The sequence below is a fragment of the Phyllobates terribilis genome, unplaced genomic scaffold (genome assembly GCF_046119375.1).
Source record: "Phyllobates terribilis strain yellow unplaced genomic scaffold, ASM4611937v1 Scaffold_9__5_contigs__length_417890890, whole genome shotgun sequence".
In the NCBI taxonomy this organism is placed as follows: Eukaryota; Metazoa; Chordata; class Amphibia; order Anura; family Dendrobatidae; genus Phyllobates; species Phyllobates terribilis.
Window position 1 is genome coordinate 207,015,214 of NW_027362769.1, and position 11,399 is coordinate 207,026,612.

Here is an 11,399-nt window from a genome sequence, read left to right on the forward strand (position 1 = left end):
TAGATTATCTGCTTGAAGATGGGGTGTAGAAACTCCAGAAGGAGATTAACTTGCCTTATTATCTTTTTACAAATACCTACAACTTAGGCACACATATTAGACCCAGTCAAGTATGACAAGGATGCTAATACAGAATCACTTTATCCCAGATATGATCCTACCTGTGAACCACACACATGGTTTAATTTCTACTAAATATTAATAACTTCTGTGACCTTGCATAGATGAGAACCCTCTGACAGTTAAAGGTTTATTCTCATCTCCAAGATCCTACCTCAATATGTATTAGGTGTAATAATAATATTAGCGAATTCCTCCAATTATAAATGTAGTATAGTTCTTCTGATTCACTATGTTGCTTACCCCATGCACAGATTATTGCAACATCTTAGGTATCCATGTGTCACGCAAGATGTGGGAAAGACATAGTGCATCACAAAGGGAAGAGGGAAAGGAAGCCCAGACTCTAGGGAAAGGGGGGAAGTGGAGACCTCCTAGGTTGATCTAGCATCACCCTGTCTTTCCTTGTATTGACTTTTCACCAATCGCCGCACATGTGCCTTGTCCTGTCTTTCCCTGGCATATGGCTAAGGCTAGGGAAGGGAGGAAATGAGCACTAGTTGATCTCAATTAAACACTATAGACAACAGAGGTAGACAAACAGGGGGAAATTGCTTAGCTTTAGACGAACTCAGGACAAATGCGCACCCGTTCTTATGCTCCAGAGAGCATGAAGTACTGCTCTTGCTAAAGCCTTCACAAGTAGTAATGAATACATAGCAGGTATTTATACACCCAGGCAGGGTGTTAAATAGCCAGAGGAAGGTAGCCGCTGGGTCCTAGAGACAGCGTCTAAGAAAATGTCTGTAAAGCCAAACGTAGAGATCTCCTGCAACCAACTGCAGGGTGACTGTCTGTCACTTCTGACACACCTGTGACACCATGGTTACAAAAACTAAAAACTTACTAATTGTCACTTTATGATAAGCCATAACCATGGATATCTAAGCTGCTGAAATGCCCTGCCATGGGGTAGGTGACAAAGCAAATCAGAAGAACTATACTACATTTCTAATTGGAGGTATTTGCTAATGTTATTATTATACCTACTATATATTGGGATAGGATCTTGGAGATAGGAATACCGATTTAAATCTTAGTGGGAAGCAGATATTGGTCCAAATTCTGAAGAACTGTAGAGGGAGTTGTTGGAGCTCATTCCCAGGTTATCCCCTTGTGAATTACAGAGGTTTTCACAGATCTTTTTATTCATAGGGTTTATAGAACACCCAGCTTCCTCCATAAAATTGGGGTTCACTCAAGTGCAGAATGAGAATGAGTGCAGAATGAGGTGTGGAGTGGAGAATGCACAATTGATGCATATGTTCTGGGAATACACTCAGGCCCATTTTGGAAAGATGTTCTGTCCCTAAAAGAAAGCATATTTGAAATCCGATTTTAGGCGCATCTCAGGATTTGTGTATCGGGGGTTTCTGAAGGATTCGGTTGACTTGGAATCTCCGATTGCTATAGGTATATCACATATTTTATATCAGGCATAAAAAACATTGGTTAGATGTCCAACCACCAACAATAGGGGAATAACATGGACAATATGTGGTTGAAAATAGGAGTCTATAGAAAGAGAAATGCAATTAAGAAATTTGAAAACATTTGGCAACCATTGTTGGATGTGCTAGGATTACCCACCCGAGTCTTTTTGAGAGACAGAATGCTTCAGTTACTTGTCCTTTTTAGTTTTATTTGATTGCTCTAGAGTCTGTGTACTAAAATTAAATCAAGTAATCTTGAGTAGAGATGAGTGTACCTGAACTTAAAAGTTCAAGAAAGAAGGAATTGTGCGGTGTTAGTGAAGCGCTAGAACAACTAGACAGGGGATTAGGTTATAACACACAAACCTTTTATTGTTTGGTACGCTCTCTAACGCCACCACGCGTTTCAATAGCAGACGCTATCTTCCTCAGGTAGATTAGAGAGCAAATGAAAGAGCAACCATTATATAGGGTAGGTGCACCAATCAAAGGACACTAACAATTATGACAACACAGGAAATACAAAACAGGAAGTAAAAAAAAAAGTAAGTAAAAGAAATGAATATCATATAAATATGAATATAAATACTACACTAGATCAAAAGGTTAAAAAAGAGAGGATAAAAGATGCCACAATATACCCAATAGTGTCATGATGTACTAAAAGACTAAAAGCAGGGATTATAAATAAAATATAAAATTAATAAAATAAAAAGTGAATAAAAATTAGTAATGCGTGAATAAGAACCAAGAGAGAAATAGGGTTAATGAATCACATTCTCAATTGTTAAGTTAAGGCCCTCAGGGGACAGAGTGCCCAATATAAAAATCCAATAACTCTCACGATTAATTAAACGACCCAAGTGGTCAGTCATGGTTTCAGCAATCTGATCAATAATTTTAAGCCTTAAGTCAGTAGGATCCTTATTATGCGCCACAGAAAAATGTTTAGAAACGCTATGTAGAAGGAAACCACTACGAATGTTAGACCTATGCTTATTCATCCGTGCATGCATGGCCTGTATCGTACGGCCCACGTATTGTAGGCCGCATGTATATTCAAGAAGATATACCACGAACATGGAGTGACAGTTTAAAAATTGTCTAATGGTATATGTTTTGCCAGTGGTATTCGAGGAGAAAGTCTTTGAACCACTCAAGATGCTCTGGCAACACATGCATTTATTTATAATCCCTGCTTTTAGTCTTTTAGTACATCATGACACTATTGGGTATACTGTGGCATCTTTTATCTTCTCTTGTTTAACCCTTTGATCTAATGTATTTATATTCATATTTATATGATATTCATTTCTTTTACTTACTTTTTTTTTTACTTCCTGTTTTGTATTTCCTGTGTTGTCATAATTGTTAGTGTCCTTTGATTGGTGCAACTACCCTATATAATTGCTGCTCTTTCATTTGCTCTCTAATTTACCTGAGGAAGATAGCGTCTGCTACCGAAACGCGTCGTGGCGTTAAAGAGCGTACTAAACAATAAAAGGTTTGTGTGCTATAACCTAATCCCCTGTCTAGTTGTTCTAGTGCTTCACTAACACCGCACTATTCCTTCTTTCTTGATTGCTAATCTCCCCTGTGGAGAGCGGTGGAAGCTGCTCTGTTTACAACTAGCCTACTACAGGACCTGCCGTGATGTCATTGTGGAACGCCCACTTTGGTCACACGGTCCTGGTCATGTGACTGCTGAAGCAGACAGTAACTCCCTACAGCAGTTCCTGCTAAGCTGCAGTCATCTTACAGACTCCCACCTGGAAGTGTTTTCCCTTGCTCTGAGGGGCACCTTTGCACAAGGACCAGGTGAGTGGTCACAACATCTCTCCCTTCATTCCCCCCCAAACCTCAGGCTCTTCACCATTGGTGCTCCAACTGCTTTTGTTTTCCATGAACTTAAAAGTTCGGCATTCATACCAGACAGTTAGTCCAATGCTAAACGCCGAACATGGACTTTCTCTAGAAGTCTGTTGCAATGTTCGGAGTTACGGGGGAAGTCCGCTGTAGAGAGAGTTTATTTTTCTTACTCAGACCCAAAGTTCGGGTCTCCATTGTTTTTCATTGGGGTTCGGGTCCTGGTTCAAGTTTGGGTACAGTTCTGGTAAGAGAAACCCGAAGTTTAGAATACAGTTTGGGTCTGGTACCAAGATCCAAATTTCAACAGGTCCGCTCATCCCTTATCCTGAGCTATGGATGTTTATAGCCTGATTCTCTGTGACCCATTCACTTAAGTAGGATTTTATGTATCTAAAAATAAATATTATTTATTTTATATGTAAAAGGGTTCATCATGGTTATTTCTCTCTCTCTGGTGTGTTATGAGGCTGGATGTGAGGTTATAATAAAAAAAAGAATAAGTAAAAAATTATATTTTGTAACTTCTAAGATATTCATTGTAATTATTTATAGTAATTTCGCTAATGAATATTCTGTAATTCCAACTACATACAAGTATGTTAAGAATACTTAACTGCCCTTTTGTTTTTGATACAAAATTATCTAATTAAAAAACAAAACATTACCGATTGATTGCATTCCAGTTTCTTTGCTTCTTGTGGGCATTACTGTTGAGGCTGCACTTGAAAAGCATGTTATTCAATGCACTCTTTCTATTGTTGTCAAAAAAATATAAAAAGCAGAAAGTTAAAAAAAAACCTTTTGCTTTGATGACTGCTTTGCACACTCTTGGCATTCTCTTGATGAGCTTCAAGAGGTAGTCACCAGAAATGGTTTTCACTTCACAGGTGTGCCCTGTCAGGTTTAATAAGTGGGATTTCTTGCCTTATAAATGGTGTTGGGACCATCAGTTGTGTTGTTCAGAAGTCTGGTGGATATACAGCTGATAGTCCTACTGAATAGACTGTTAGAATTTGTATTATGGCAAGAAAAAAGCAGCTAAGTAAAGAAAAACGAGTGGCCATCATTACTTTAAGAAATGAAGGTCAGTCAGTGCGAAAAATTGGGCAAACTTTGAAAGTGTCCCCAAGTGCAGTTGCAAAAACCATCAAGCGCTACAAGGAAACTGGCTCACATGAGGACCGCCCCAGGAAAGGAAGACCAAGAGTCACCTCTGCTTCTGAGGATAAGTTTATCCAAGTCACCAGCCTCAGAAATCGCAGGTTAACAGCAGCTCAGATTAGAGACCAGGTCAATGCCAGACAGAGTTCTAGTAGCAGACATCTTTTCAACAACTGTTAAGAGGAGACTTTGTGCAGCAGGCCTTCATGGTAAAATAGCTGCTAGGAAACCACTGCTAAGGACAGGCAACAAGCAGAAGAGACTTGTTTGGGCTAAAGAACACAAGGAATGGACATTAGACCAGTGGAAATCTGTGCTTTGGTCTGATGAGTACAAATTTGAGATCTTTTGTTCCAACCACCGTGTCTTTGTGTGACGCAGAAAAGGTGAACAGATGGACTCTACATGCCTGGTTCCCACCGTGAAGCATGGAGGAGGAGGTGTGATGGTGTGGGGGTGCTTTGCTGGTGACACTGTTGGGGATTTATTCAAAACTGAAGGCATACTGAACCAGCATGGCTACCACAGCATCTTGCAGCGGCATGCTATTCCATCCAGTTTGTGTTTAGTTGGACCATCATTTATTTTTCAACAGGACAATGACCCCAAACACAACTCCAGGCTGTGTAAGGGCTATTTGACAAAGAGGGTGAGTGATGGGGTGCTACGCCAGATGACCTGGCCTCCACAGTCACCAGACCTGAACTCAATCGAGATGGTTTGGGATGAGCTGGACCGCAGAGTGAAGGCAAAAGGGCCAACAAGTGCTAAGCAACTATGGGAACTCCTTCAAGATTGTTGTAAGACCATTTCCGGTGATTACCTCTTGAAGCTCATCAAGAGAATGCCAAGAGTGTGCAGAGCAGACATCAAAGCAAAAGGTGGCTACTTTGAAGAACCTAGAATATAAGACATATTTTCAGTTGTTTCACACTTTTTTGTTAAGTATATAATTCCACATGTGTTAATTCATAGTTTTGATGTCTTCAGTGTGAATGTACAATTTTCATAGTCATGAAAATACAGAAAAATCTTTAAATGAGAAGGTGTGTCCAAACTTTTTGTCTGTACTGTATACTAGGTGTCTGCAGTCTGCACAGAGCACCCTGGATGACCTCTTCATCCCAATAGGGACAGGAAAAAACACTGGAGGGAGGATGAGGGAGGGGCTATTTAACCTCTTTGTGTTTCCTGTCCCTATTAGGGTGGGGTGACATCCTCCTTTGGTGCTGTCGTGGGGGTTATTGGAGAAATCTGAAATTTGGCGAAAATGTTGAAAATTTTGCAATTTTCAAAATTTTTATTTTTATGTCCTTAAATCAAAGAGATATGTCACACAAAATAGTTAATAAATAACATTTCTCACATGTCTACTTTACATCAGCACAATTTTGTAAAGAAATTTTTTTTTAGTAGGGAGCTATAAGGGTTAAAAGTTGACCAGCGATTTCTCATTTTAACAACAAAATTTACAAAACCATTTTTTTTTTAGAGACCACATCACATTTGACGTGACTTTGAGGTGTCTATATGACAGAAAATACCCCAAAGTGACACCATTCTAAAAACTGCACCCCTCAGGGTCCTCAAAACCACATTCAAGAAGTTTATTAACCCTTCACGTGCTTCACAGCAATTTTTGGAAAGTGGAAGAAAAAAATCAACATTTAACTTTTTTCATAAAAATGTTACTTTAGGCTATGTGCCCACGATGCAGAAATGCTCAGGATTTTTCCTGAGCGTTTCTGCATCTCCCTGGCAGAAAAAAACGCATGTGGATTGTACATGCGGATTGTACATGTGGATTGTACATGCGGATTGTACATGCGGATTGTACATGCGTTTTCCTGCCAGGGACATGCGGAAGTGAAGCGTTCTTCACTTGAATTTCCGCATGTGGGTTGACAAGCACTTTCCAAGCGATTTTAGCATCACTTGGAAAGTGCTTGTCATCTTGGTCACACTATATAAATCCATGCAAACGGCATGGATTTATATACTGTGACCGAAAGAATGGTAAAAAATAAAAAATAAATCTATACTTACCCTCTGATGGCCCCCGGTGTCTTGCTGCGCTCGTCCTGGCTGCCGGCAGCGGTACACTGAAGGACCTGCCGACGTCAGCGTCGCGTGACCCGTCACATGACTATGACGTCAGCGCAGGTCCTTCAGTGTACCGCGATCTGTCGGCATGAGAGGAGGAGTGCAGCGGGGGCCGTCAGAAGGTAAATATAATCTTTATTTTTTATTTTATTCTTTTTTTTACAGTTTCTATGGTACCCAGGTCCGGAGGAGAGTCTCCTCTCCTCTAGACCTGGGTACCATCCGCACATTAGAACGCATGCGTTCTAATGCAAGTCAATGGCGGCGAAAACGCAGCACTTCCGAAAAATAATTGGTAGTGCTGCGTTTTTTACCGCAATGATAATCCGCAGCAGAAATTTCCGCAGCATGTGCACAGCACATGCGGATTATCATTGGGGAACATGGCAGGCCTTCTACCATGCGTTTTTATGCGTTTCTGCAGCGTTTTTGCTGCTGCGGAAACGCTTAAAAAACGCATCGTGGGCACACAGCCTTAGACCCAAATTTTTTTATTTTCGCAGGGGTAACAGGAAAAAATGGACCCCAAAATTTGTTGTGCAATTTCCCCTGAGCACGCAGATACCCCATATGTGAGGAAAAAACACTGTTGAGCGCACGGCAGGGTTCGGAAGGGAAGGAGCGCCATTTGACTTTTTGAATGTAAAATTTGCTTGAATAATTAGCGGAAGCCATGTTGCGTTTGGGGAGCCCCTGATGTGCCTATACAGTGGAAACCCCCCACAATTCACACCATTTTGGAAACTAGACCCCTTAGGGAACTTATCTAGATGTTTGGTGAGCACCCTGAACCCCCAGATGCATCACAGAAGTTTATAACATTGAAACGTAAAAATAAAATTTTCACATTTTTTCAACAAAAATGTTTTTCAGCCCCCAATTTTGCATTTTCACAAGGGTAACAGGAGAAATTGCACAATGCAATTTGTTGTGCAATTTCTCCTGAGTAAGCCGATACCCAATATGTGGGGGAATACCACTGTTTGGGTGCACAGCAGGGCTCGGAAGGGAAGGAGCGCCATTTGACTTTTTGATTTGTAAAATTTGCGTTTGCGGAGTCCCTGATGTGCCTAAATAGTGGAAACCACCCCTCCCTTTCCCCAGTGACTCCATTTTGGAAACTACACCCCTCCAGAATTTTATCAAGGGGTATAGTGAACATTTTGAACCCAGAAGTATGACACAGAATTTGATAACATTAGGTCATCATATTGAATAAGTTCTCATTAGTCTTGAGTGCAAGTGCTTGCTACTTGAGTTTGCATCAGGTACTCGGGTATGCACCAAGTATCGCAGGTGCTCAAGTGACAAGTTAGAGTCCCTGCCCCCCAAATTTCACGGTTATTAGACACCCAAAAAAGAAACAAGCCGGGATAGCTCGTTCATCGTGCTCGGGCAATCCCCGCAAGGTTTTTTTGCCTGTATAACAGCTGCAAAACATTTGGGGCGGAGACTCGAGCATGTCACTCGAGCACCCGCCATACTCGGTGCATACCCAAGCACCCGATGCAAACTGAAGTAGCGAGCACTTGCACTCACTAGTCGCCATATCGTCGTCATTTTTTTTTCTTTATTTCTGAAAAAATCCCAACCGCAACCCAAACCCTAGCACAACCCTAACCCTAAAGTTTATTTTTTATGCCGTTCCTCGTGCTGTATAAGTGATTAGACGTCTTTATTCTTCGGGTTGGTGCGATTACAGCGATGCAAGATTCATATCGGGTTTTTATGATCGACAGCGATCACACACTAAAAGACGCATTTTTTTGCAGAGACTAGTTTTTACATCGCCATATTTTGAGAGCTATAATTTTTCCATATTTCGCCCGACAGAGTCATGTGATGGCTTGTTTATTGCGGGACAAGTTGACGGTTTTATTGGTACCATTTTCGGGCATGTGACATTTTTTGATCGCTTTCTATTCAGATTTTTATAAGGCAGAATAAATAAAAGCCAACAATTCAGGAATTATTTATTTATTTATTTTTTTTATGTCGTTCTGCGTCTGGTAAAATTGATAAGGTAGCTTTTGTTCTACGGGTCAGTACGTTTACAGCGTTACCGCATTTATATATTTTTTTTTATATTTTGGCGCTTTTACACAATAAAAGCTATTTTATAGAAAAAAGAATTGTTTTTGCATCGCTTTATTCTGAGAGCTATAACTTTTATTTTTCGGTTGTTGGAGCTGTATGGCGGCTTGTTTCTTGTGGGACAAGATGAAGTTTTCAGTGGTACCATTTTTATTTACATTCGTCTTTTTGATCGCGTCTTATTCCATTTTTTGTTTGGCGGTATGATGATAAAACATCGTTTTATGTTTCGTTTTTCTTTTGTTGTTTATTTACCATGTTCACTAAAGGGGTTAACTAGCGGGACAGTTTTATAGCTCAGGTCGTTCCGGACGCGGCGATACCAAATATGTGTACTTTTATTGGTTTATTTTTTTTTCATAAGATTATTTATTTATGGGTACAAAATATTTTTATTTTTATTTTATTATTTTTTTCATTTTTTAAAAAATATTTTTACAATTTTTTTTTTTTTTGCACTTTCTGACATTTTTATTGTTTGTTCACATTGTCCCACTATGGGACTTTCACTTTTTGTAGCCTGATCGCCTGCATGGCATAGAGAGCAGCAGCTCCCTATGCCATGCAGCCTGTCAGCGCTGCACAGGGAGAAGTTACTTTGGTCGTGCACTGCGCATGACCAAAGCAACTTCCTGCCTCCTGGTGTACCGGACGTTGTCATGATGACGTTGGGTCACCATGGCAACAGCCGGGACTGGACTCAGACGCCGCTGGACGCTGGCAGAGAAGGCAAGTATAGCACTTACCTCCTCTTGCCACCGGAATGCTGCAATCGATTTCGATCGCAGCATTTTGGGGGTTAATGTGCCGGGAGCGGTGCGGGACCATTCCCTGCACATAGCACAGGGTGTCAGCTGTAACAATCAGCTGACACCTGGCAGTGATTTCGCCCGCACCGCTTGTGTGCGGGCGAAATTGCCAGGGCGTATTAATACATATCAGTCCCATAAGGCCCAGGGCACAGATACGCACTAATACGCCCTGGGTCAGAAAGGGGTTAAGTGTCCACATGAATGATATACTGGATGTGGTCACTGCAGGAAGTGAGCAGGGACCGTGAGAGCCGCGATTTTCAAAGGGCAGAGATTGAGAAGGTCTTTTCTTTTATTTTTTTATTCCATATGTAATCATTCCTAGATTCCCATCTCTCTGCTATATTTTTTACAAATCGCAGAAAACCCATTTGAAGTTAATTGTTTGGGCTTTTCTCATGCGCCGAGCATCACTCACGAGGAAGACAAGCTTCAAAGAACAAATGAGAGGAGACAGTCCATGCATTATGTGTCACGGTGGCGTGTCATTACCAACCCCCTTGCTGCAGCGCTCCCTAAATTCCCGACAATGTAGCAAAAACCTTGTCCACACGTCACGGCTCTGAGCTGACTAGTCCTGGTGTATCGTGAGGTTCCTTCCTTACATCTCTCCTCACTTATCTCGGCTTCTGTAAAATAGGCCGAGTCTAATGGGATGAAAAATGCGGCTGCAGAATAAATGTTCTCTGGCATTTATCTACTCTGTGATCACCGTTCCTAATCCAATCGTGGAGGCGTTCCTGGCCGTTACAAGGAATTAGAAGCATTACTAAAGTGTGATAGGTGAGGGTACAGCGCCTGTGCCGGTCATGGATTCTCAATAGAGGTGGCTGGGAATGGTCGCTCTCCACTGAAATGATCGGGAGGTGCACATACTTCCCACGAGAAAGCACTTGAATTGTCAAGTTCAATATATTCTATAGCTGTAACTTTAGCCTTAAAGGAATTGATACTGTGGGTTACATCTGGTGCCTGTGGGGCAGTGTTTGGTATACTCTATAGAAGCTATAAAAGTGAAACGCGTGTTTAGGAGAGTGGCAGGCATATAATGGGTAAGGCTCTCCTCAATACTGGTACTCAGGCACAAAATATGTAGAATTCACACTACACTAGGGATGAGCGAACCCCGTGGATGTTCGTTTTCGACCAAACTTTAGTCCAAAGTTCGGTTTGGGTACCAGAACTTGAACCCGAACCCCATAGAAGTCAAAGGAGACACAAACTTTGCTGCTGTAAAATGGTCGTAGTAAGGGCTAGGGGGTCTCTCTCTCTTAAAACGGACTTGTCAGTGTTCGGAGTTCAGCATTGGACACTAGGTGTCCGGTATGAACCCCAAACTTTACAGTTCGGGTTCGCTCATCTCTACACAACACTCGTTATACTGTTGTACTAATACATTACACGTATAGTCCATGTGATTGACTATACATTCATTGTTGAGGACGCTCTTGCAGATGTGTCTACTCTCTGATGTCACTCCATCTGGAGGCTGAATCTTGAACTAAGTGCTCTTGTAATACAGGGTTTAATACTACGCTAATAAAATATATACTGCATACTGTACAATAGCTTTATGACCCCGTTACACAGTTTTTGAGCACTTGAGCTGAAGATGTTAAAGCTCAATTGGTGTTTTGCATAGTCTGAGGGGGCTATAGGTGTAATTCTGCTGAGATTTTGACTTCGATGTGTGTTGCAGTTACATTGGCATAATACTCTGTTCCATGTACAGTATTATGTAGAACAGAGTTTTGATTCTAAATGGACTGTAGATAAAACAGTGGGTCTTGGAACAGTACCAATACAC